Here is a 23,167-nt window from a genome sequence, read left to right as displayed (position 1 = left end):
TGAGCTCAAGAGTCCAAGACCAGCATGGGCAACATGGTGAGGCCTCTTGTCTCTATTAAAAATACAAAACATTAGCCAGGCATGGTGGTGCATGCTTGTGTTCCCAGCTACTTGCGAGGCTGAGGCAGGAGAATCGCTTGAACCCAGGAGGCAGAGGTTGCAGTGAGCTGAGATTATACCACTGCACTCCAGCCTGGGCGACAGAGTGAGGCCCTGTCTCCAAAAAACTACAAAACAAAACAAAAAAACACGCTTTCTCCAATGTTGTTCCTGTGTGTGTCCCTGAGGAGAATGCCTTGCCTGCTTACCGGTCAGGGGTGTGTAGGACGGGATTCCTGCACTGAGTTAGAGATGGTCTTGGATAAGAGGTTGCAAAATCAGGTTAGGCCCAATAATCAATTTAGAAACCTTCAAATGCAGATTCCCAGTGTCCTGCCTTTAAGCTTTTGCAAAGAAGGCCCAGGGAGGGCCCCAGGAATCTGTGTTTTGAAAACACTTACCAAGTGATTCTCACGTAGCCTGTGTACAGACCAACACTTGAGAAATACCAGACCAGACGACCTCTAGAATCCCTTTGAGTTTTAAAGCGACAGATTTTATCAGCTGCTAGGTTAGTGATGTTGTTTAATACAAAATATGGTAAGTTCAGATAAAAAAGGACGGTAAACAGCCCATCCACAGTTCCACAGCCCTCTGACTAGTACCTCCCTAAGGAAATACAAGGAATATGTTTTCCTTCTACAAATTAATATGTCCTAACTATAATCCTCATACAAATAAAACTACCTGTGAAATCATGAGTTACAGGTTAATAATTTGTAGACAAAGTATCTTTGGAATTCTGCAAAGGTGGGGGATAGTCATGATTTCACATGTGATTCTATAAGGAGACAAATAAATACCCTGGTGAAAATGAACCATCGTTAAAGAGAATAAGCTTTGCAGTCACAGGTTTGGTTCCACTCTTCACTTCCATCTCCTTATCTGTAAAGTGGGAACAAAAATACAATATCTGCTTTAAGGAGATTTCCCCCAGGGATATGTGGATAATGGGGTAATAGGACACCACATAAAATGACCAGCACAGCACTTGGTGCATAGGAATACTTAATAACTATGAATTCCCTTTCATATTTTCCCTTATGGAGTCAGCACAAGCCACGCTATTTTTAATATAGCTAGTTCTCTTTTTTCTATAATTCAATAGGTCAGAAAATAGATTTGATCTTGATATGGCTGTTTAAAAGTATTACAAGCATTTCAAAATATTTGGCTCCTTCTTTGATAATTAATGAAAGTACATAGTGTTTTAACTCTAGATGTTCATCAAACATTTCAAGGATATTTAAAGGGAGGTATTTATATTCAAGTAAGAGAAATATTTGGTCTTAACAAGAACATTTCCAAAGGTTATAAAAGGAAGGCTATTTTCAGAGTGTCCTCATCTGTTCCAACATGACTGGATAAATTAACTCATTCTTTATCCTTCAGCTAATTACTCTGGCTTTCAGCTATTTCTTTTGGTCTGCCATTCAGTTAGTCTTAAGTTTAATTGTATTACTAATTCCCTCTGCTAATCTAAGAAACTGAAACCACAGCCTGGCCAAGTTTCTATTAAAAATACAGGAATTTGAACCTTGGTCACTGAGTCTCAGGTTGTTGTAAGGGGCAGCTTCCTTTTAGCATAACACGTAACACCTAGAACTATTTCCCTTGGACCAGCTGAGCAAATAGGTAAGTCAGACTTAATTTTAATGAGGTCCCTGAACACAAGGGATTTGTCTTAATTGTTTTTGTAAAATAAGTGCGTGGTCTGTAGTATAATAGGTACTCAGATAAATGAAAGAATGAGTGAATGAGATCTAGGAGCTAAGAACTGGAAGCCAGGAAGACTGAGGTGAAAAAGCTAAAAAGAGCAGTACTCAGTAGAGTCTGGCTCTAGGAATATGGAAAACCGGAGAGTCCCTAAACAGGCTTCTTATATTATGGTTCAATACAATGGCAGATTGGCAGGCAAAGAAGGGAATAAATATGTTTCAGAATTCTTGACAGGGTGTTGTCTGGGTCTGGAAGAAATACTTTAATAAGCTATTTGAGGCAGCAGATGCGAACCCTGAGGGACCTGGTATGGCATGGGCATAGTTGCCTGTATAAGGCAGGGAGAAGAGACTTATTTAGAACTCTGGAATGATGAGGGGAGGGGAAGAGTGAGTGGTAAGAGGGCCCTGAACCTACCGGAACACTCCTGTGCTACCACAGGGATCAAGTCTACAAAACAATCAGAGATGCTTGCTGTGGTTGAACTTCTGCTAAAACAAGAGAAGAGGCAGATTGGCATGCTGTTTTTCGTCGTTGTTATTTGTTTGTTTGTTTATTTTTGGAGACAGGGTCTCACTCTGTCATCCAGGCTGGAGTGCAGCAGTGGAGTAATCTTGGCTCACTGCAACCTCCACTTCCTAGGCTCAAACCATCCTCCCACCTCAGCCTCCTGAGTAGCTGGGACCACAGGCACGCACCACCATGCCTGGGTAATTTTTTTCTTGGTTTGTTTGGAAAGATGGGATTTCACCATGTTTCCCAGCCTGGTCTCAAATTCCTAGACTCAAGGGATCCGCCTGCCCTGACCTCCCAAAGTGCTGGAATTCCAGCATGCCTGGAATTCCATCATGGTGCTGGAGCCACCATGCCTGGCCAGCAAACTGTTTAAGGTGATGCAAAGCAGTGGCAGCTGGGATCTGAGAGTGCTGAGACTGAGAGAGGCGGGAGGAAACAAGGTGTGTGCAAGAGTTTGACAGAAATCATGGGGAAGGCATCAGCTTATCCTAGCCAGACAATTAGAGTTTAGGCCAAGTTGATCAAATCTCTGAGGGCAGGGAGTCCCTGCTGACATCTTGATGACATGAGTAGGTGACCAAAAAGTTCTCAGAGGAAAGGTGAATGAGCCCTTCTATAGGGTGTCTTTTCCTGTGCCAAGTGTTGGCACTTAGTTTACTGAACTAACGTCCATTGACATCCATTGTGTTCCTGAGACTGTAGCAGGCAAGGGAGACAAGAATCACTATAATATTACTACTACTAAATGTAAATATACACTAAATTACATACATTATATGATATATGTTTATATATACATATACCATATATATCATGTCTGTGTATATATACTGTGTGTGTATGTATCTAGTGTGTATATGTGTGTATGTGTATTAGTATTACTAATACTAGTACTTTTTTCTCCAGAAGCTTATAATCCATCTAGTAGGATGGGATAAAACAAGCTTACTAATAATATTGTTGCAAAGAATTATCTAAGTTCCCTGAGATTCAAAGCACTATAGAGGCTCAAAAGAAGGAGAAATTACTTCAGACTGAAAAGGGCTCATGAAGGAGGTAGCTTCTGAGTTCAGATGGATGAGGAAGCAAAGCTGGATTTCAACAGGTGGGGGTTTTATATGAGGGCATTTCAAGAGTTTGGGATAGCAAGAGTGAAGAAATCCAGATGAGAAGACGTACATTGTTGCTGGAAGAAGCAGTGCAAATGTGTTTGGTTGAGCAGAGGGAACATGGCTTCCTTCTCCTGGTTCTTGGCCCCAGGAGTCTGGTCATTAAACTATCTTTGTTTCTCAGAAGAGCTCAACCATGTTGCCAAACTTTGACCAACATTTAATAGTGACTGGACTCATTATTCACTTTGTAACTGATCTAGACCTGGCACTCCTACTTTTGGCTCATTTCACTGCTGTCCTAGGATAAGACAAGTTCAGTTAAGATTTGTTATCTATGATGCTTAAAGAAGAGAAAGGACCAAAACACGCCCTGAAAGACCCATTGCAAGCTTATGGTGTTGACTGATTTCTCTCAAATGAAGTCTGAGCATTCATTCATTCATCAAATATTTATTGAGTTTGTTCGTAGGGTCTGAATGTTCCCAGTTTATACAGAGGGTAGTGTATTAACTGCAGTTCACTGTCTCTATAAAGAGCCAAAGTGATTCCCAGACCCTAGGATTCAAGAACTTTAGGGCTTAATTTGTCTCTATCCTTGAGTTTCCAGACATTCTAAGATTATACAGGGACACTTCTCCCACTTTTCCATATTAAGTAAATAATTCAGACTCACAGAAACTGACATCACTCAAACCAAGCAAAAAGGAAGTCGTTTTGTCTTAAATGCTGCAGAAATTCTGCTGCAGAAAATCAGTGGAGCATCAAAGCAGGTCTCCCATCCGATCTTTCTTCCTGCCATCTGTACCAAGTGAGCAGTTGTTCTTTTGGGCTTCTTGATGGTGCCAGGATTCAGTACATGTTGCCAAAGGCCCTTAATCAAGCTGACGGGTTGAGGACAGAAGGGCAGCTAATTCCTCTTTGGGAAGGTGTACAAAATACTTCTGACTAGGCTACCCCAGTTTCCCACCCAGACTTTTCTGAGCACCAGTGGCCTGTCCTGGAAAGTTTCAAGTTGGACATACAGCCTTGTTTGTTTCCCTTCAAGTTTATGTTCTGGTCTGAGTAGTGAAATCTGCTCAAAGTCCATACTGTTGGAATTGGAGCTTTTGTTTTATGAACTCAGCTGATCTGTGTTCCTGGAAATAATTCCACCCAAAACCAAAATGAGCAGCCTACTCTGCAACACATGCTTTGCTTCCAAAATCTTCATTATTTTTAAGCATGTCCCTAAGATCCCTCTGATGTATCCCTTTTTTGAAATCTTTTAGTTGCACAGAAATGTAAGCCTCAGTAAATAAAATCTAAAAAATTTCAAGTTGCCATATTTTAGGTACAATTTTTTCATTGCTTCTAATATACTTCCCCCTCTATTGCTATGATAAGGTTGACCTTGTCATATTTACTTGGCAAGTATGGGCCCTATATTTTTTAGATTTCCTAATGCTTTTCTCCATCCCCACTGTGCCCTTGGGAATCTTTTCTGAAAGACATTCATTTGACCATGAGCTTCATGATGGCAGGATTTTCTTGCATGAATAAATGAATAAACATTTGTTACCCAAGCATGAATCAGCCATCATTCAAGACATTTCAATTTAATGCAATTCAACTCAACTCAATTCAATTTTTAATTGTTATTAGCTAGCAAAAGCATGGGGAGCTGGCACAGTGGTCACACTTTTTTTTTTTTTTTTTTTTTTTTTTTTTTTTTTTTGAGGTGGAGTCTCGCTCTGTTGCCAGGCTGGAGTGCAGTGGCACGATCTCAGCTCACTGCAACCTCCGGCTCCCAGGTTCAAGCGATTCTCCTGGACTACAGGTGCGCTCCACCACGCCCAGTTAATTTTTGTATTTTTAGTAGACACAGGGTGTCACCATGTTGGCCAGGATGGTCTCGATCTCTTGACCTCATGGTCCACCTACCTAGGCCTCCCAAAGTGCTGGGATTACAGGCGTGAGCCACTGCACCCGGCCCACACTTTTCTTTGACTTCACAGGTTTTAGTACATGTTAGGAAAATTCTACCACAGCAGTGGCTAGTAGGTCACCACTGCTGGCCGAGAGTATACACTTTGGGCCACGGGGAAGATAGGACAGTCTTCAAGCTGAGAACCTTTAATTCTAAATCAAGGACTTGTTCCTTCATATCAACTTTTTAAACTTAAAGAATTTATAACTCTTTGCAGTTTCTGTGGTGGGAAGGTGAAAGGTGATCTTTTAGAAAGGACAGTTAAATGCTATGAATGGAAGAACTGTTAGGGAATCCAGTCTTTTCAACCATAGAGGAACATGTAGACTTGGATTGTGCTTCCCTCTACCCAGTGATGTCACTGCCTCCTACAAGCTCAAGACCAGGTCATTTCACTAATATGAGGGTAGTGGAGGCCCAAGCAAGCATGATTAAAATTGCACAGGAAAGCTAGGTGTCATTAACAGGTAACTGCAGGAAGGGGCAGGGTGGGGAGAGAACTTTATTCAGTGGTGACTATAACAGGACAAGAGTCAGGAGACAATGTCCCTGGTCAAATGACACCTTGGATGCCCCAAGATCTCTCATTTAACGATGGATGTTTTGGTTTCCACACTATAAATAGTATTTTTGACTGCATATTTTTAAGGAGTGTCTGGGAACCGGTACTGTGACAGCATAAGATGATAACACCAAATTCCTTAGAAAAGGCTATACCACAAAACCCATGAATCCAATACTTTATGTGGTGCTTAACATTCCCAACAAATGGTTGTAATTCGTTGTAATAATCTTGACCACACCAATCACCATCATCATAGAAGACTAAACACTCCATTTGAAACTCTAGAGAAATACCAGGTCTTCATATCACAAAGTTTAAAATATGTGTAAAGAGTTTTTATTTCTGCTTCTTCCTATCCCCAAATCTAAACAGACAAACAAACAAACAAACAAAAGTCACACTTCTCAGCCATTTCTGATGGAAACCACTTTACTAGAGCTAAGCCTCTCAAATTCACATTTCAGTCCTGGGATCTCACTTTCGCATTGTAATTTAAATAGATTGTGAATTGTAGTTTTCTTAATGGAAAACATACAGTCTGGATGGCCCTTTTTAGTAGGAGGATGCATCTTGAAATTGGTACCAGGGCAGTATATTCTTGGGGGCCCAGCTCTCTCCTCCTTTTTCCCTTCTGACTTCCCCTAGGGGTTGCAAAGTTTGGTCAGACAACCTGCTCTTGGTTTAACTCGTAACTTTCAGCGCTCTTCTTGGCTTATCTATGGTTTAGGAAGCATCTCTGAGTATGAGTCTTTGCATAGCACTGTCTTTCGATTATTGTCCCGATCTAGGTGTAGAACCACCAGGTGGAACTCCAGAGACTCTCACCTTAGCACAAATTCTAACTCAGTCAGTGCCATTCTCATCCAGTGGCAGTCTTTTCCAGTGACAGTCTTTTCCCCCTGTTATCCTGGGTGTTACTGAAAGAGGCTTTATGGCAAATATATAATATAACATGTTCAAAACTCTTCCATTGCTTTTTTCTTGCCATTCTCATTTCGACTAATTTAAAAGAGACGCCTCAAGCCCACTCGTCTGTTGCTTTGGGCTCTTGTTTCTAAAGCACACCAATTCTTTCCATGGACAACTCTGGTTGCTTTCATCCAAGGAGGTCTAAAAGGCCTCCTTTAAATGAAAAAAGGTTGCTGAACCCTGATTTAAATATCCTGGGCCCCGAGGCAGTTAATCATTAGCAGAATGTCTCAGTAAACTTATATTGTCTTTGAGTTTCAAATAAGTAAGTTGGGTGTGGAGCAATTTTCTTGAGCAGAAAGCTGAAATGATCCGAGATCTCTGGAGCCAACTATGCTCCTGGCATTGCTATAAAAGGAGAGAGCTTCTAGCTACGGAAGACTATTCCATACCCTACCACAGTCCCAGACACAAAAGTGGGCAAATCTGGTAAAGACGCACTTTCCTGTTGCACCTGTAGAAAGTTCATTTTGAAATCATTCAATTGGGAAGAAGGCTAGTTCTTGACATACTACTTGTTAATTTTGTTCACAAGCCTCAAAAGACACTGCCTGTAGAGCAGTCATTTTATGACCTCACACATAGGGCCCTCCCCTTCCTCATTCTCGGCAGTAGCCCATGGGCACACCATTGTACTCACAGTGGCCTGTTATTTGTCAAGAGGCTGGAGCCCGAGGTGGCACTGTAATGATTTAGCCCTCTGAGGATCATTTATTAAGTAGCTGTGGATTGGTGAGATTCCCTACAGACTAGATAATAGTTGGCTACATTGGCCGTGGGCTCTAAAACCCAAGGCAGAAGGAGATCAATTCCAAAACCAGGAAGTCCATTTGATTGTGGGAAGGGTCTTGGTATCCAATGGCTCATAACTAACCTTTTTTTCTCCAAGTTCCATGGAATAGAAGGCCACAGAAATCCAGTGTAGACCCAAGGTGGTTTCAGAGTCACTAGCAACCCTAGTCAAACGGACAACTTTGCAGATACAAAATAGACTGAGGTTCTTACTCAGAGGCAAAGTCTAAATCTAATTCTCTAAAATAACACATGGAAGAAAAAGAGATCTTTTGTTCATTTTTCTTCCTTTTTTTTTTTTTTTTTTTTTATCAAAGTCTCCGATGGAAAGTTTTTGATATGTTTTTTAAACATCTTTTGAACGATTTTTTTCCAGAGGGAATGAAATCATAGGAGACACTAACTTTGCATCTTCTGACTCACTCTGCTTTTACCTAAATATATCAAGAATGGACTAGGATTCTAGGTTCAAGATAAAAAGAGTGGTGCGCCAGAATTCTACAGCCATTGAAAGGTTGGATCTCGACATACTCTCTTCTGTTTGTCTTCCAAGCCATTCTCTACTAGAAAGCAAGATGGCGGCATTGATGGCTGCCTCTGTGAAGCAGGTGTTGAACGTGCATCGTCGAAATCTAGTTGCTGGTACAGGAAGTGGCAGTTTAAGCTCAAGGAAGGGATATTCTTGGAACAACCTGTTTTCCCAGCTGTTCTTTCCCATTCCTTGATTTACTCTATGTTTGGGAGTTTTAAAAGTGCCTCTTTTATGAGGATCATTTATTTCTCCCAAGGATCCAGTATTATGTCACTTTGGTGTGGTAATGGAAAAACCATAAAATGCCTGAGAATTTACAGTGCCACTTTAGTTTTTGCAGTACAGCTCAATGACCTCTAGGTGGTGGTAAAGGTTTCAATCAGTTTTCATGAATGGAATGAACAGCTAGTCCTCAAGTTGCTCTGTAGGATTTTAAAGAGTTAATTGACAAGACAAATAAGGTTAACTAATTTTCTTGTGGCTTCAGTATTACTTTTTGTTCTCGATTCTCAGTATATGGCTTGTATATAACAAGGAGCTCTAAAAGTCAAACAGGAGATTGAAAGCATGGCTCAGGAAATGGTTATTTTAGTTTAGATCGCTCTTGAAGTTTAGCCGGGTGCCTGTAATCCCAACACTTTGGCAAGCCAAGGCGGAGGAATGACTCAAGGTCAGGAGTTAGAGACCAGCCTGGCTAACACAGTGAAACCCCGTCTCTACTAAAAACAGGAAAATTAGCCTGGTGTGGTGGTGCATGCCTGTCATCCCGGCTACTAGGGAGGCTGAGGCAGGAGAATCGTTTGAGCCCAGGAGGCGGAGGTTGCATTGAGCCAAGATGGCACCATTGCACTCCTGCCTGGGGGACAACAGAGAGACTTCGTCTCAAAAAAGAAAGAAAAGAAAAGAAAAAAAAAGAAGTTTTAGGGCAACACACTTCAAAGGAGATTCAAACATCTCTGAGTTTTAATTTGTTTACAGTGAACAAAATATAATTTCTTGTTTTAATGGAAAGGTATTTGGTCATGAACTCCCATTAACCAGGCATCAGTTTGAAGACTAAAGGAAAGAAACATATGGATTAGATTTCCTACAGAAAACCTTTTTTTCCTTTTCTTTTTTTAATTTAACAGGAAAAACATGCTTGGAAAGAATCTCTTGGGCTCAAAAAATAAGTTTTGCAAAAAAACGGGTGACAGTAGGTACTTCACAAACACTTGTGTTCCAATGTGTTCTTAAACTTTAACTTAGAAAAGGAGCGGACATAAGAAACCTTGTCTTTCTGGAGGTCAGCCTCTTCTACAGCGTCAATTCCCAGATCCAAGCCCTAGAGACATTGTGAAGATCTACAGATTATTTTTCACATTCACCTCCTACTTTGGTGCGTTGAGTAAGGAGACTCCGAATAACACTTTTCAGTAAGTCTCAAACTATCTGCTGCAGGGGTCTTGGCCCAGGAATGCCCCACACTTTGACTGCCAGGTTTAGCCTGCTATTTTGATTTGTTGACTTATTTAGGCAACAGCAATATGTACAGTAATGTGCCACAAAACAGTGATTCAGTCAGTGATGGACCATGTTTGCAACAGTAGTCTCATTGTTAGTGAACAGGTTTGTTCTGCCTGAATGCTACAAGCCAATCAATGTGCCCACCTTGAGAGGTGAAGCCAGCTGGACTTCCTGGGTTGAGTGGGGAATTGGAGAACTTTTCTATCTTACAAGAGGATTGTAGATCGCACCAATCGGCACTCCGTAGCTAGGATTGTAAAATGCACCAATCAGCACTCTGTAGCTAGCAAGGGGGTTGTAAAATGGACCAATTAGCACTCTGTAAAACGCACCAATCAGCACGCTGTAAAATGCACCAATCAGCATTCTCTAAAACACACCAATCATCAGGAGTCTAAAAGTAGCCAATCGTGGGGGGGATTGAAAAAAGGGCACTCTGATAGGACAGAAATGGAACATGGGCGGGGACAAATAAGGAAATAAATGCTGCCCCCTCCACCCCACCCCTGCCCCCCAGCCAGCGGCAGCAATCCGAGGAAGCTTTGTTTTCTCCTTCTTAACAATAAATGTTGCTGCTGCTCACTTTTTGGGCAGTTATTTCAGAGGTGTAACACTCTCCTTGAAGGTCTGAGGCTTCATTCTTGAAGTCAGCGAGACCCTGAACCAACAGGCAGGAATAAACTCTGGACACAACGGGTTTCTGCGAAAGAGAAAAGACGTTATTCATAAGGCTGCTGTGCGAGGAGGTGGGAGAACGAGTCTCAACTCTGCCTCCCTAAAACGGTCTTAAGGATACTTACGGGATGGAAAGTAAAGTGTGCGGAAAGGCGAGTGGTGAGTAGGAAAGGTGATGCAATCAGGATTTCTGCCCAAGCGAAATCAGGCTGCATGGTTCATTATAGGAGCCATGTGCAGAAAAAGATGGCGTTATCATGATGTAAGGGTGGAAATTTTGGCCCTCTGATGTCAAGAGGTCACCCACCGGCACGGGTCCAGTTGAGGAGTTGGTGGTCTCTATAGACTTGAATTGGACAAGAGGTGCTGCTTTGAGCAACTGTTACTACAGTGACTCACGGTCAGAGCTGTGTTATCTGCAAGGAAGCCAGTGGGAATTTTAAGGTCAGTTAGAAGTAAGCAATTAAAAGCAGGCAAGCAGGTTCAATTTGGTGAGCTTAATCAGGTTAGCCTTCTGTTTAACCGTAAAATTATAGTAAAGTATTTTTGCAGTACCTTTTCTATGTTTATTTTTGTGAGTTGAGGTCTGGCTCTGTCACCCAGGCTGGAGTGCAGTGGTGAGACCACGGCTCACTGCAGCCTCAACCTCCCAGGCTCAACCATTCCTCCCACCTCAGCCTCTTAAGTAGCTGGGACCATAGGCACGTGTTACCAGGCCTGGCTAATTTTTATTTTTATTTTTTGTAGAGACGAGGCCTTACTATATTGGTAGGGCTGGTCTTAAATTCCTTGCGTCAAGCATGCCTCCTACGTCTGCCTCCCAAAAGGCTGGGATGACAGGCATGAGTGATCGCCTGACCACCTTTTCTACGTTTAGATAGGTTTCAATGCACAAATACCAATGTGTTGCAATTGCTTACAGTATTCAGTACAGCGGCAAACTATACAGGTTTGTAGCCTGGGAGCAGTAGGCTCTACCGTGTAGCCTAGGTGTGTGGTAGGCTGTACCATCTAGATTTGCGTAAAGAAATTGCCTAATGACACATTTCTCAGAAAATATCCCTGTTTTTAACTGACACATGACTGTATTCATTTTAGCCAGCTTTATTCTAAAAAACAACAGACGTAGCCAGATTGTTTGCATGGCAAGCTATAATTGCTACTAGAATGGCCAACTTGAAAAAGTCATTCCACAGATGTTTGTTAAGCACCTATTATGTGCAAGGTAGTCTGCTGAGATATGTTACCCGGGCTGCTGTTTTCTGCAAATAGACAGAACAACTCTTTGAAATTTTATCTCTTACTCCCAAACACTCTTCTGCCTCGATAATTTCAGTTTTTTAACTACAGCTGCTCACTATTTGGTAAGAGGCAGCTAAAATAGTTTCATCTTTAACATCGACATTACTTTCCCATTTAGCCTTTAATGTGATCTTGTGTGCTATTTGTATGTGTATTAATACTTGTGACTGTGTGTGTTATACTCAGAAACTGCCTTGCCTTTCTTCAACTCTGTACCCTTGCAGGGGAGGCCCTTAGAACCCCCTTGCTCTTTGAATTGTGTGCTCTTTAAATTTTGAAGATGGAAATGGAAGACTTAGGGTCGTAGTGCCTACGAAGCACTTTCTCTTTCTCATATGTTGTTTCATTTGTTGTCACAGCAAAGCAAATAACTTCAATGAAAAGATCACAAACTTTGGAATCAGCAAACTACAGCTGGAATCCTGATTATGCTACCTTACTAACATGTTCATCTTGGCCAAGTTATTTATGGATGTAAGATTCCTCGGCTGAAAATGGGTTCCTCATAACAGCCCAGTTTCAGGTTGCTTGTGAAGGGCCCGGTGAGGCACCATTTATCAGTGCTTAGGAGGCATTTCATTTTGTTCTGACTCCTTTTTTCTGATGAGGAAAAGTGGAGAACATGAAATAGCACAATATGTCTGTTTCGTAAAACTAATCTACAGCTCTAATGAGACTACATAAACTAAATGGGTATATTTCAACCATTTTGAATCAACTTTATTGCTACTGGAGATAAATTTAGGTTAATTCTGGTTTCCTGTAGTTGCCTGAGGGAGTGCAACTTCACATATCCACAGTGTAAAATGACTTATTCTCAAAAGATGTTTGGCTGTGTCCTTCGAACAGATGAACTAACGTATGTTTTCTCCAGAGAAAACCAGATACAGATACTCTGATTCAACCTATAAGATTTAGATGTTGCCATTTACTATATAAAATATGCATTGGCCTAGGAAAACTAACTGAAAGCTTATTAAATTGTCTTAAAAGTGCCAATAATATTTCCACCAGAGTATTTTTTCTTTCTCAAGCATCTGTACTTTTGAAGGTCTCCAAGGAGATAGACATGAGTATGAAATCACCCCCCTAGCATGGGCTGTGGGGTGGGGAATTGGGAGATGTTGATCAAAGAGTACAAAGATCCAGTTACAAAGGAGGAATATGTTTTCGGGATATATGGTACAGCATGGTGACTGCAGTTATGATAATGTATTGTATATTTCAAAATTGCTAAAAGAATGTGTTTGAAATGTTTTCACTACATAAAAAATGACAAGTATGTGAAGAATGGTAATTGGCTTGATATCATCATTCTACAGTGTGTACATATATCAAAGCTTCATCTTGTACCCCATAAATATATACAATTATTGTCAATTAAAAATAAAAATTTTAAAAAGGAATTAGCAAATGCTGCAAAAATGGCCAACATAGAGGGCATTTACCTTTGGGGTGCTCCTGTCTTACCTTTTACACCTTTCTCTTTGCTCTTACATTCTCCAGGCCCTTCTTGCCATCCATTAGTTCCCTGATCCCCTATTCTAAAAATCCCTGTAGGCTGGGCGCGGTGGCTCAAGCCTGTAATCCCAGCACTTTGGGAGGCCGAGACGGGCGGATCACGAGGTCAGGAGATCGAGACCATCCTGGCTAACACAGTGAAACCCCGTCCCTACTAAAAAATACAAAAAAATAGCCGGGCGAGGTGGCGGGCGCCTGTAGTCCCAGCTACTCAGGAGGCTGAGGCAGGAGAATGGCGCAAACCCAGGAGGCAGAGCTTGCAGTGAGCTGAGATCCGGCCACTGCACTCCAGCCTGGGCGACAGAGCGAGACTCCGTCTCAAAAAAAAAAAAAAAAAAAAAAAAAATCCTTGTAGACCCAGGGATTGCTCAACCTACAGGGCTATGTCATTAGCCTTTTCTCCTGACAAAACCTGTTATTTCATTTTGACTCTGCCACAGTTGGGAAAGCAATGGCAGACTTAATTCATCTTATTGACTCATAAGCAATTTATTATTCTTTGGGGGTGGGAGAAGAAAGGAAAGGTTGGGATATAACATTCTTTTTTAAAAATTTAATTTAATTTTCTTTAAGTTCTGGGATACATGTACAGAACATGCAGGTTTGTTACAGAGGTGTACATGTGCCATGGTGGTTTGCTGCACCCATCAACCCATCATCTAGGTTTTAAGCCTTGCATGCATTAGGTGTTTGTCCTAATGTTCTCTCTTCTCGTGCCACACACCCCCTGACAGGCCCTGGTGTGTGGTGTTTCCCTCCCTGTGTCAACGTGTTCTCATTGTTCAACTCCCACTTATGAGTGAGAACATGCAGCATTTGGTTTTCTGTTCCTGTGTTAGTTTGCTGTGAATGATGGCTTTCAGATTCATCCATGTCCCTGCAAAGGACATGAACTCGTTTTTTTTTTTTGTGACTGCATAGTATTCTATAGTGTATATGTCATATTTTCTTTATCCAGTCTATCACTGATGGGCATTTGGATTGGTTCCAAGTCTTTGCTATTGTAAACAGTGCTGAAGTAAACATATGCATGCATGTGTCTTATAGTAGAATGATTTATAATCCTTTGCGTATATACCCAGTTACGGGATTGCTGGGTTAAATGGTATTTCTGGTTCTGGGATCTAACATTCTTAATGTAGGCCGGTTGTGCTACCTTATTTTATCCTGACAACTATATTAACCCATTCTCACACTGCTATGAAGTACTACCTGTGACTGGGTAATTTACAAAGAAAAGAGGTTTAATTGGCTCATGGTTCTGCAGGCTGTACAGAAAGCATGTCTGGAGAGGCTTCAGGAAACTTACAATCATGGCAGAAGGCGAAGGAGGAAGGAGGCATGTCTTACAAGGCCGGAGCAGGGGAAGGAGTAAAGGGGGAGGTGCTATGCACTTTTAAAACAACCAGTGCTCATGAGAACTCACTATCATGAGAACAGCAAGGGGGATGCCTACCATCATGTGGGGAGACTCCCAAACACCTCCCAACAGGCCCCTTCTCCAACATTGGGGATTACAATTCAACATGAGATTTGGACAGGGATGCAAATCCAACCTTTATCAACAACTATATGAAGTATATATATATTATTTTCCTTATTACAGATGAGAAACCTGATACTTTGAGAAGTAAAGTTGCCTAAATAAAGTCATAAATTGCAGAAGTAATTGATTTCAGGTCTTGAAGACCCCAGAGCATGTAGGCTGTCTGCAGGTGTACTAACAGAGGGATTTACATTCACCTGAAGACACAGCCTGGGCCACAGAGGTCAAAGAATCCCCAGCACAATGGCAGGCCGTGACGAGGATCTTACTCCTTATAGAGCCAGCTCCAGATCTTAGTAGACAGTCCCCCACACCCCATTTTAATTCAAGATATGTCCTTTGTTTTAGAAATGACACAATAGGGGCAGGTTCCTTGACCTGCTATTGTTTTTCTTTGACTAACCAAGAATCTTTAATCCATGGGCAACCCAGTGGGAGCACCCAAAACAGAGTAGAGACATGGGATGTTGAGAATGGTGGTGAGGAAAGAGCAAAGTCCCCTGCAGTGCAGCACAGAGGCCTCAGCCTGCTTTGCAGTGGGCGTAACACAAGGCTCTGAGGTGCTCTCAGAGAAGCCGCTCTTCCAGTTGCTACTGAAGGGTGTCAATGGCCAGACCTAGCTTAAGAAGAAAGAAAACAATAACTCTAGGCCAGTGTGGTGCCTCACGCCTGTAATCCCAGTACTTTCGGAGGTCAAGGCGGGTGGATTGCTTGAGGTCAGGAGTTTGAGACCAGACTGGCCAACATGGCAAGATCCTGTCTCTACCAAAAATACAAAAATTAGCCAGGCATGTTGGCCACACTTATAATCCTAGCTACTCTGGAGGCTGGGACATGAGAATTGTTTGAACCTGGGAGGCAGAGGTTGCAGTGAGCTGAGATCGCCCCACTGCACTCCAGCCTGGGTGACAGAGCGAGACTGTCTCCAAACAAACGGACAGACAGAGTTTTAGAAAAATGAACTGATAATGGGTTCATAATGGGATAGGGAAAATGAGAGTGTTTGGAAAACAGTACAAATTTTTTGTGGTCGATTTTTGAGTGTAGACCATGAATCTGAACCAAATCCCAGAGTGAGAAACCCTCGGCCTATCTTTCTCCACAATGCTCGCCTTAAATGACTTTTTAATTAAACCATTTGGGGGTTAGGGGGTGAGTGGGACAAAAAGGGAAAAGAAAAGGGGGATGGGATTGTGAAGGGGCCTGCTGTGCCATTTTAGTGTCAACATCTCAACTCTGCAGGTGGTTCGTGTTAAGATTCTATGAAGCTACCCAAACAGATTCATGTGGCAATAAATTAAATATTTCAACTTTCTTTCCCTTTGGTTTTTTTCTTGCAGCTGAACTGATGGCAAGCTGGAGTGGAGTGTGTGAATGGGTAAAAATAGGCTACTAGAAAAGCCCAGACGTCTGTTGTAAACCATCGTATACTTATCGACAAATGCTGTATTGACAAATGCTGATTGCTGGAGAGGCAAGGCCTGGGTGTTTATGTTTAACACTCTGAGAAATAAATAGACAGTGTTGCTTGTGACCTGGAATTTACTGCTGTCCTTTCAACCCTCAAGCAAATTAAGGAGAAACCTGCTGGACTTGGATGTCAGTGGGAACAAAGTAAAACACTGTCCAGTACCAGAGGGAGCCGCCTTTTCAAAAGAAAGGGAAAATATCCCATCTACTGGTTGGTTGGTTGTCCTCCTTGAGTTCCATTTTTAAATGTTTACTTCACCTTATTCATGTTAAAAAAAGAAACAAAAGCCTCAAAAAAGGGGAGGGGGGAGGGAGGATATGGTATAGGAAGATAAAAGGGAAACTTTATAAAGAGATACATCAACCAATTGCAATATGTAAATCTTATTTTAATCCACTTTGAAATGACATATAAAATAAATGAGGAAATAATACAAAGAAAAACTATTTTTGAGGCAATGAGCAAATTCGAACACTGGATGTTTGAACATGCCAAGGAATTACTGTTGGATTGTTTGTTGTGATAAGAGTAATAGTTATGTTTTCAGAAAGAGTCCAAATCTTTTAGAGATGCAAGGAAAATAGTTTTAGATGAAATTGTATAATATCTTGGGTTTGCTTCAGAGTAACCCAGGGAAGAAGGGAGGTCAGGGAATGGCTGGAAATATACATCCAATGAGATTGGCCATTAAGTGGATAAATGTTCAACCTGGAGTTTCATGATACGATTCTTTCTGCTTTTGTGTGAGAAGTATTTTGAAATATTCCATAGTTTGAAATATTCCACATTGAAAAGTTAAAGAGGAAGCCCCATGAGATCAGGCTGTGATCTCAAACAGCAGTGCTGCCCTGATTAGAAGCCTGCCATCACTGGAGGAGTATCCCCAAAAGCCTGAGAAAGCTTCCTCCTTTTAAAATTGCTTTTGTGTTGTTCCCATGAACTCACTGTCTTGGACCAGAAACAAACCATGAACAGTCCTTTTTTTGAATCAATTCAAAGAAAATACGGTAGGAAGGAGCTGAGCAGAAGATGAATGTAAATGAAAGGGAGCTAAACCTTGTCAAGGGCAACCTATAGCCAAGGTGAAGATACCAAGTGCACTAGACCGCACAGCCAGCCATGCACAGCCTGCTATGCCCAAGACCCCAGCAGCTGTCTCAACAAGAGCCACGGTTCATGATATCTAAGCCAGGCCTTTGTGGTGTTTGTGTCTTTGGACTGGTGTACCTTGGTACGTCATAAAAATCCAGATGGTTTTGCTTCTTGATTGAAATAATTCTTTTGCAATGGATTTTGTGGCAAGTTTTCTGAACAAGTACTATATACTGAAATGGCTTGCTGGAAGACAGCAAATGTGCCCTTCATGTCTTTGAAATACATCTGAAGCATTGGGCCAGGTCCCTTTTTATAGAATGACATCTTGAGGAAGATTCAGTTACATCTTTGGGCGATGACTCCAGGCTGCTTACAAAGGAGCGAGAGGGTTTTATCTCCATGTCAGGTAAGCAGAATAACAAGACAATAAAAGCTCAGAAAAGCCAAGCCTCCTGGGAGATACTGAACTCAAAGACCAGAGCTGAAGAGCTAATGCTAAACAAACCGAGGAGCGTGCCACAGCCTGGAGCACCAAGGACTGCTGCTAAAGAAGTTTTCAAGTAGTATTGTTTCTGTCTTCATTTGCAGGCCTGACCTCCTCAAAATAAAAAAGGAAAGATGGAGAGACAGAAAAGAAGAGACCGGGAAAGACAGCTGTTGACTCGTGAATGCGTGTGAGAGGAAGGCAGTATGTCCCATCTGGGGCTTTGATGCTGCATCTTGGCTTTTCTCAAATCACTTCTCCAGTTCACTCCACCTACCACTTTCCTTCACCAAAACAAGCCTAAATATACTACTACTTCTTCCTTTTTTTTTTTTTTTTTTTTTTTTGACACTGAGTCTCACTCTGTTACCCAGGCTGGAGTGCAATGGTGCGATCTCGGCTCACCACAACCTCCACCTCCCGAGTTCAAGTGATTCTCCCGCCTCAGCCTCCTGAGTAGCTGGGATTACAGGCACCTGCTGTCATGCCCGGCTAATTTTTGTATTTTTGTAGAGACGGGGTTTCACCAGATTGGCCACGCTGGTCTTGAACTCTTGACCTCAGGTGATCCACCGGCGTCAGCCTCCCAAAGTGGTAGGATTACAGGTGTGAGCCACCGTGCCTGGCCTCTAAATATACTTCTAAATGAAAAAAGCAAACTGCTCCTTGAGCTGGCACTAGTGGGTAGTTTGAAAAAAGCAGATGGGGAATTCAAGAATATAATTCTACTTATCTTGGCATCTGGAGAAAAGATGTACCTGTATTATTTTTTAAGATCCTTTATCTTTTAAAAATAAACTTTTAATCTTACAGCTGTTTTGAATTTACAGAAAAATTATTATGATAGTGCTGACAGTCCTCTCATGCTCCACACCTACTACCCCCTATTGTTTTTTTAATATGAAAAGACATTTCATTATTCTGACTTTACTATATAACATGTTAGTGAACACCCTGGATTGCATTTTCTCAAATGGCAAATGAAGACCATTTCTCTTTGATTCCCCTGAGTACCTCAGTCATCTGTCTTTTAGAAGATCTAGTTTCTTGCACCATCTTTAGTATTGTCCATGAGGATACTGACAGTGCGTAACAGTAAAGAACGTTTGCTAAGTTGTTTTCTCATTGGTCTTTGCTCAAAGTGTTCACGTTTTTCTTCCCGTCTGGTTTTCAGCACTTGATCTTGTATTTCTTCATTATTGTGCACAGAATCTGGTTGAAGGATGGGTTTTGTGTGTTCATAGGGAATGTCCACAGAAGAGTGGTAGCAGGCTCACGTCCTGCCATTGGAAGTCACAGCAAGCTCTACTTTGCAATGATAGTCTTCAGGTAGAGAAGAATACATAGATTTATAACACACACAATATAAAGCTCCATTTTGCATTGGCAATAAATGTTTCAAGACAATTTGCTTTACTATCATCTATTTTACTGCTGCTACAGCCATAGGGTGTTGAGATGCTTGTCAGGTGGTATAAATATCTTCAAAAAGGATGTTTTGAAGAGAAAATGCTTTGAAAATTTGCTTCTAGGCACACCAGTTTTCATCACTTGACAGCTCCTCAGCTCAAGTCTGCCATCTTGTTGCCGCCAATATTAACATCTTACATTTGTGTGGTGCATTTGTTACAATTAATGAATCAACATTGTTACTATTTACTAAAGCCCATAATGGATTCATATTTTCTCCGTTTTTACCCAACATATTTTTTCTGTTCCAGTAACCCATCTAGGATCTCACATTACATTTAGTTGTCATTTGCTCTTAGGTGCCCCTTGGCTGTGACAGTGTCTCTGACTTTCCTTGTTTTTGATGACCTTGATAGTTTTGAGAAATCCTGGTCAGGAATTTTGTGGAATGTCCCTTAATTAGGATTCAAAGGATGTTTCTCTCACGATTAGTCTAGGGTTATGGGTTTTTGGGAAGAAGCCCTTTAACTCTTTCATCTTAGTGTCTGAACATCAGATGTTTTTTCCTTTGAATCTCTTCAAAGTCAGATGGCTTTGGGCAGCACAAAATACTCTGGGCATGTGTTGCTCTGTCTCCCTGCACATTTATTTGCCTTCTAACACCTTTTGCTGTTTACTCGGCTAAAGAATAGAAACATATTTAGAAACTGGGGATGTACTTGGCAATAGCATCTGAAAGGTGTGTATGAAACTCATGTCTAATTATAGTTGTTATACAGGGAGGTTTAAAAAATTAAACAGTAGTTGATTATTTTAGTCACACATATATATGGTACATAAATTCTCTTGCCCTATCAAATAGGAATCTAGATTTTTTTTCTGAGATAATTTGTAGTCTTTTCCGTTTATAATTCTAGTTGCGAGAGGAATCCGCATCATCTTTAACAAGAGTGATTATTAGAAAATTTAATAACATAATCCTTCATATTAAGACAACTAAAGAGAAAAAGGTCATATAATCATCACAGAGGCAGATAAGGTACCTGATAACACTTATAAAATATAGATTGATGACTAGTTTTTAAAATACATATGATTATATATAATTACATATATCATTATATATGGTTATATATGGTACATCATTTATTGAAATATATAATGTATACTTTATATTCATATGTGTTTTTTAATATGTTATATATGTGATTATATGTGTGTGTGTGTGTGTGTGTGTGTATTTTAGCTCAAAAGCCAGCATCTTATTTAATATGATAACACTGGAGACTTTCCATTAAAGTAATGAGCAAGGCAAGGGATAGTCATGATCTCCACTGCTATTTAATACTGGGCTGGAGGTCCTAGTCTATACAATTAGATAAGAACAAACAATTAGAAGAATAAAAATTGGAAAGAAAGAGATATAACTATCTCTGTCAAATCAATGTCAATGTGTAGATGAGGGGTGTCCAATCTTTTGGCTTCCCTGGGTCACACTGGAAGAAGTAGTATTGTCTTGGGCCACACCTAAAATACACTAACACTAACAATAGCTGATGAGCTAAGAGAAAAAATTTGCAAAAAAAATCTCATACTGTTTTAAGAAAGTTCACAAGTTTGTGTTTACAAAGCTGTCCTGGGCCCCATGTGGCCTGCAGGCTGCGCGTTGGCTTTAAGCTTGGTGTAGACCTTATCTGAATCCTCATTCAAACACAAAAACTGGAAAAAAAAATTATTTTTATAATAAAACTTTTGGAAATTCAAACATTGACTGGATACTGGCTAATAGCAATCACTAGTGAATTATCGCTATGTTTAAGTACGATAATGGCACTGCAGTTTTTTTTAACATTCTTCTCTTTAAAAGATACCTGATGAAATACGTGTAGATAAATGATATATGGGAGAATGTAGAATCTATATTATCTATAATTACCCCACAGATAAAACAAGATTGTCCATGAGTAGACAATTGTTGAAGCTGGGTGGATGGGTTCATGGAGCTCATTATACTGTTCTTCCTACTCTTGTATGTGTCTGAAATTTTCCACAATAAAAATTTAGAACAAGATTAAAACAAATAAGACAAAATAGTATCATGCATGTAATCTTAATGGTGAGTATATAGTCATTGTATTATTTTCCATTCTTTTTTATCTTTGAAATGCTTATAATTAAAATCAAAACAATTTACAGATACACAAATTATTTTGATTTTAATTATGAGCAATTCAAAGATAAAAAAGAATAGAAAGAATAGCTGTGCAGATACTTCCATTGAGAGAGGGTTTTTTTTTTAACTCTATAAACTCTTACTTCTTAAAAAAAAAAGAAAAAAAGGAAAAAAAAAGGCCTAAAGTAAATAAGTGTATTAGTTCGGTTTCACACTACTATAACTGCCCCAGACTGGGTAATTTATAAAGAAAAGAGGTTTAATTGACTCACAGTTGCAAATGACTGGGGAGGCCGCAGGAAACTTACACAATCATGGCAGAAGGGAAAGCAAACCCATCCTTCTTCACAAGGTGTCAGGAGAGAGAAGTGCAAAGCAAATGGGGAACAGACCCTAATAAAACCGTCAGATAATTGTTGAGAACTCACTATCACAAGACAACAGCATGGGAGAACTGCCCCCATGATGCAATCACCTCCTCCAACACCTGGGATTACAGTTCCCTTCTCCAACACCTGGGGATTACAGTTGGGATTACAATTCAAGATGAGATTTGGGTGGGGACACACAGCCAGACCATATCAATAAGCAAAATGTTCAAGTCTGTTTACTCCTGGTAGTGGGCACACAGAGTCTGTTTCTTATTCTGTCTTTCGTTTGCTTAAATTGTTCCTTAATTTAAATAATATCCTTTATTTTTTGAAAATGTCTGTGTGTAATGCTGAGGTCACATTTGCCTTCTAGGGAAGCTGCTTGCAGCTGGTCACAGAGGTCACCAAGAAAATTTTGCACCTGGAGATTTTGTATCAGCAAGAAGTGGATAGAAAAGGAGAGGGTCGCTGGGAGGAAGGTAACACTCCCAAACTCCAGTCCGCTATACACTTTCCCATACTCTGAGGGGCTCTCCAGAAAAACTAAAAAATCAGGAGGAAGAGATCTCCAGGGTTAGATCTTTCCTCTGCTTCCTCAGTGGTGCCTAAGGCATCCCCCTCTACCCATGCCCCCATTGTGGTCAGCATCTCCTGGCCTTGATCTAGAAACTGCACCCTCAGAGTTACCCTCTCTCTGAGGAAAGGCAGTTCCAGCACTGCACTTTCAGCATTGGCTGAAAGCCTTCAACAGTTTACTTAGACCTTCTCCCTTTGTTTGGCTAACCCCAGAGAACACATCAAAGTAAGATCTGGTAAACTGTGCAGTGTTTAAACATTTTTTCTTCAAGTGGCAAGACCAAGTGCACATCCCATTTCTACAAGAAGAATTTGAGTTAAGCCTCTGTGATTGCTGAGGGCTAGGGAGGAGGGTAACTTACCCTGAGGGCTGCCAAAACAAGTCCAGTCGTTAGGGAAAGATTCTGCACAGAGACTAGAGTGTGGACCCCATAGCCATGAAAACTATGGCGTTTTTTTCTGAATTTGAGGCAGTTTTAGAAACACAAAAAACAAAAACCCCAGCAGATACTTTTCTCCCAGGTGGCTTTGTTCCCTCACCTCTGGAGAGCTATAAACCATGAAATTTATTTGGGAAGTGGGGACAGCATTAACGAAGACATAGTGTCAGTTGCTTTCTGTTAATTGCCCTTCAATATTAGTATACTTTTGAAATATGCTTCAAAAAATGATGACTAAACGGTTGAATTTCTAAAAGGAAAAAAATTGTTGTAGGATCAGATCAAGCACATTTATTAAGCATTCACTCATTCATTCATTCATCTACT

At 40.8% G+C, this 23,167-nt stretch overlaps 1 pseudogene; it reads right to left on the bottom strand.

Annotated features, from left to right (window-relative positions):
* Window positions 1-18,928: 18,928 nt before the first annotated feature.
* On the bottom strand, window positions 18,929-19,317 carry LOC126952914 (39S ribosomal protein L42, mitochondrial-like; annotated as a pseudogene).
* Window positions 19,318-23,167: the final 3,850 nt, after the last annotated feature.

The sequence above is a fragment of the Macaca thibetana genome, chromosome 4, assembly GCF_024542745.1.
Source record: "Macaca thibetana thibetana isolate TM-01 chromosome 4, ASM2454274v1, whole genome shotgun sequence".
In the NCBI taxonomy this organism is placed as follows: Eukaryota; Metazoa; Chordata; class Mammalia; order Primates; family Cercopithecidae; genus Macaca; species Macaca thibetana.
This window is presented reverse-complemented; position numbering and strand designations above follow the sequence as displayed.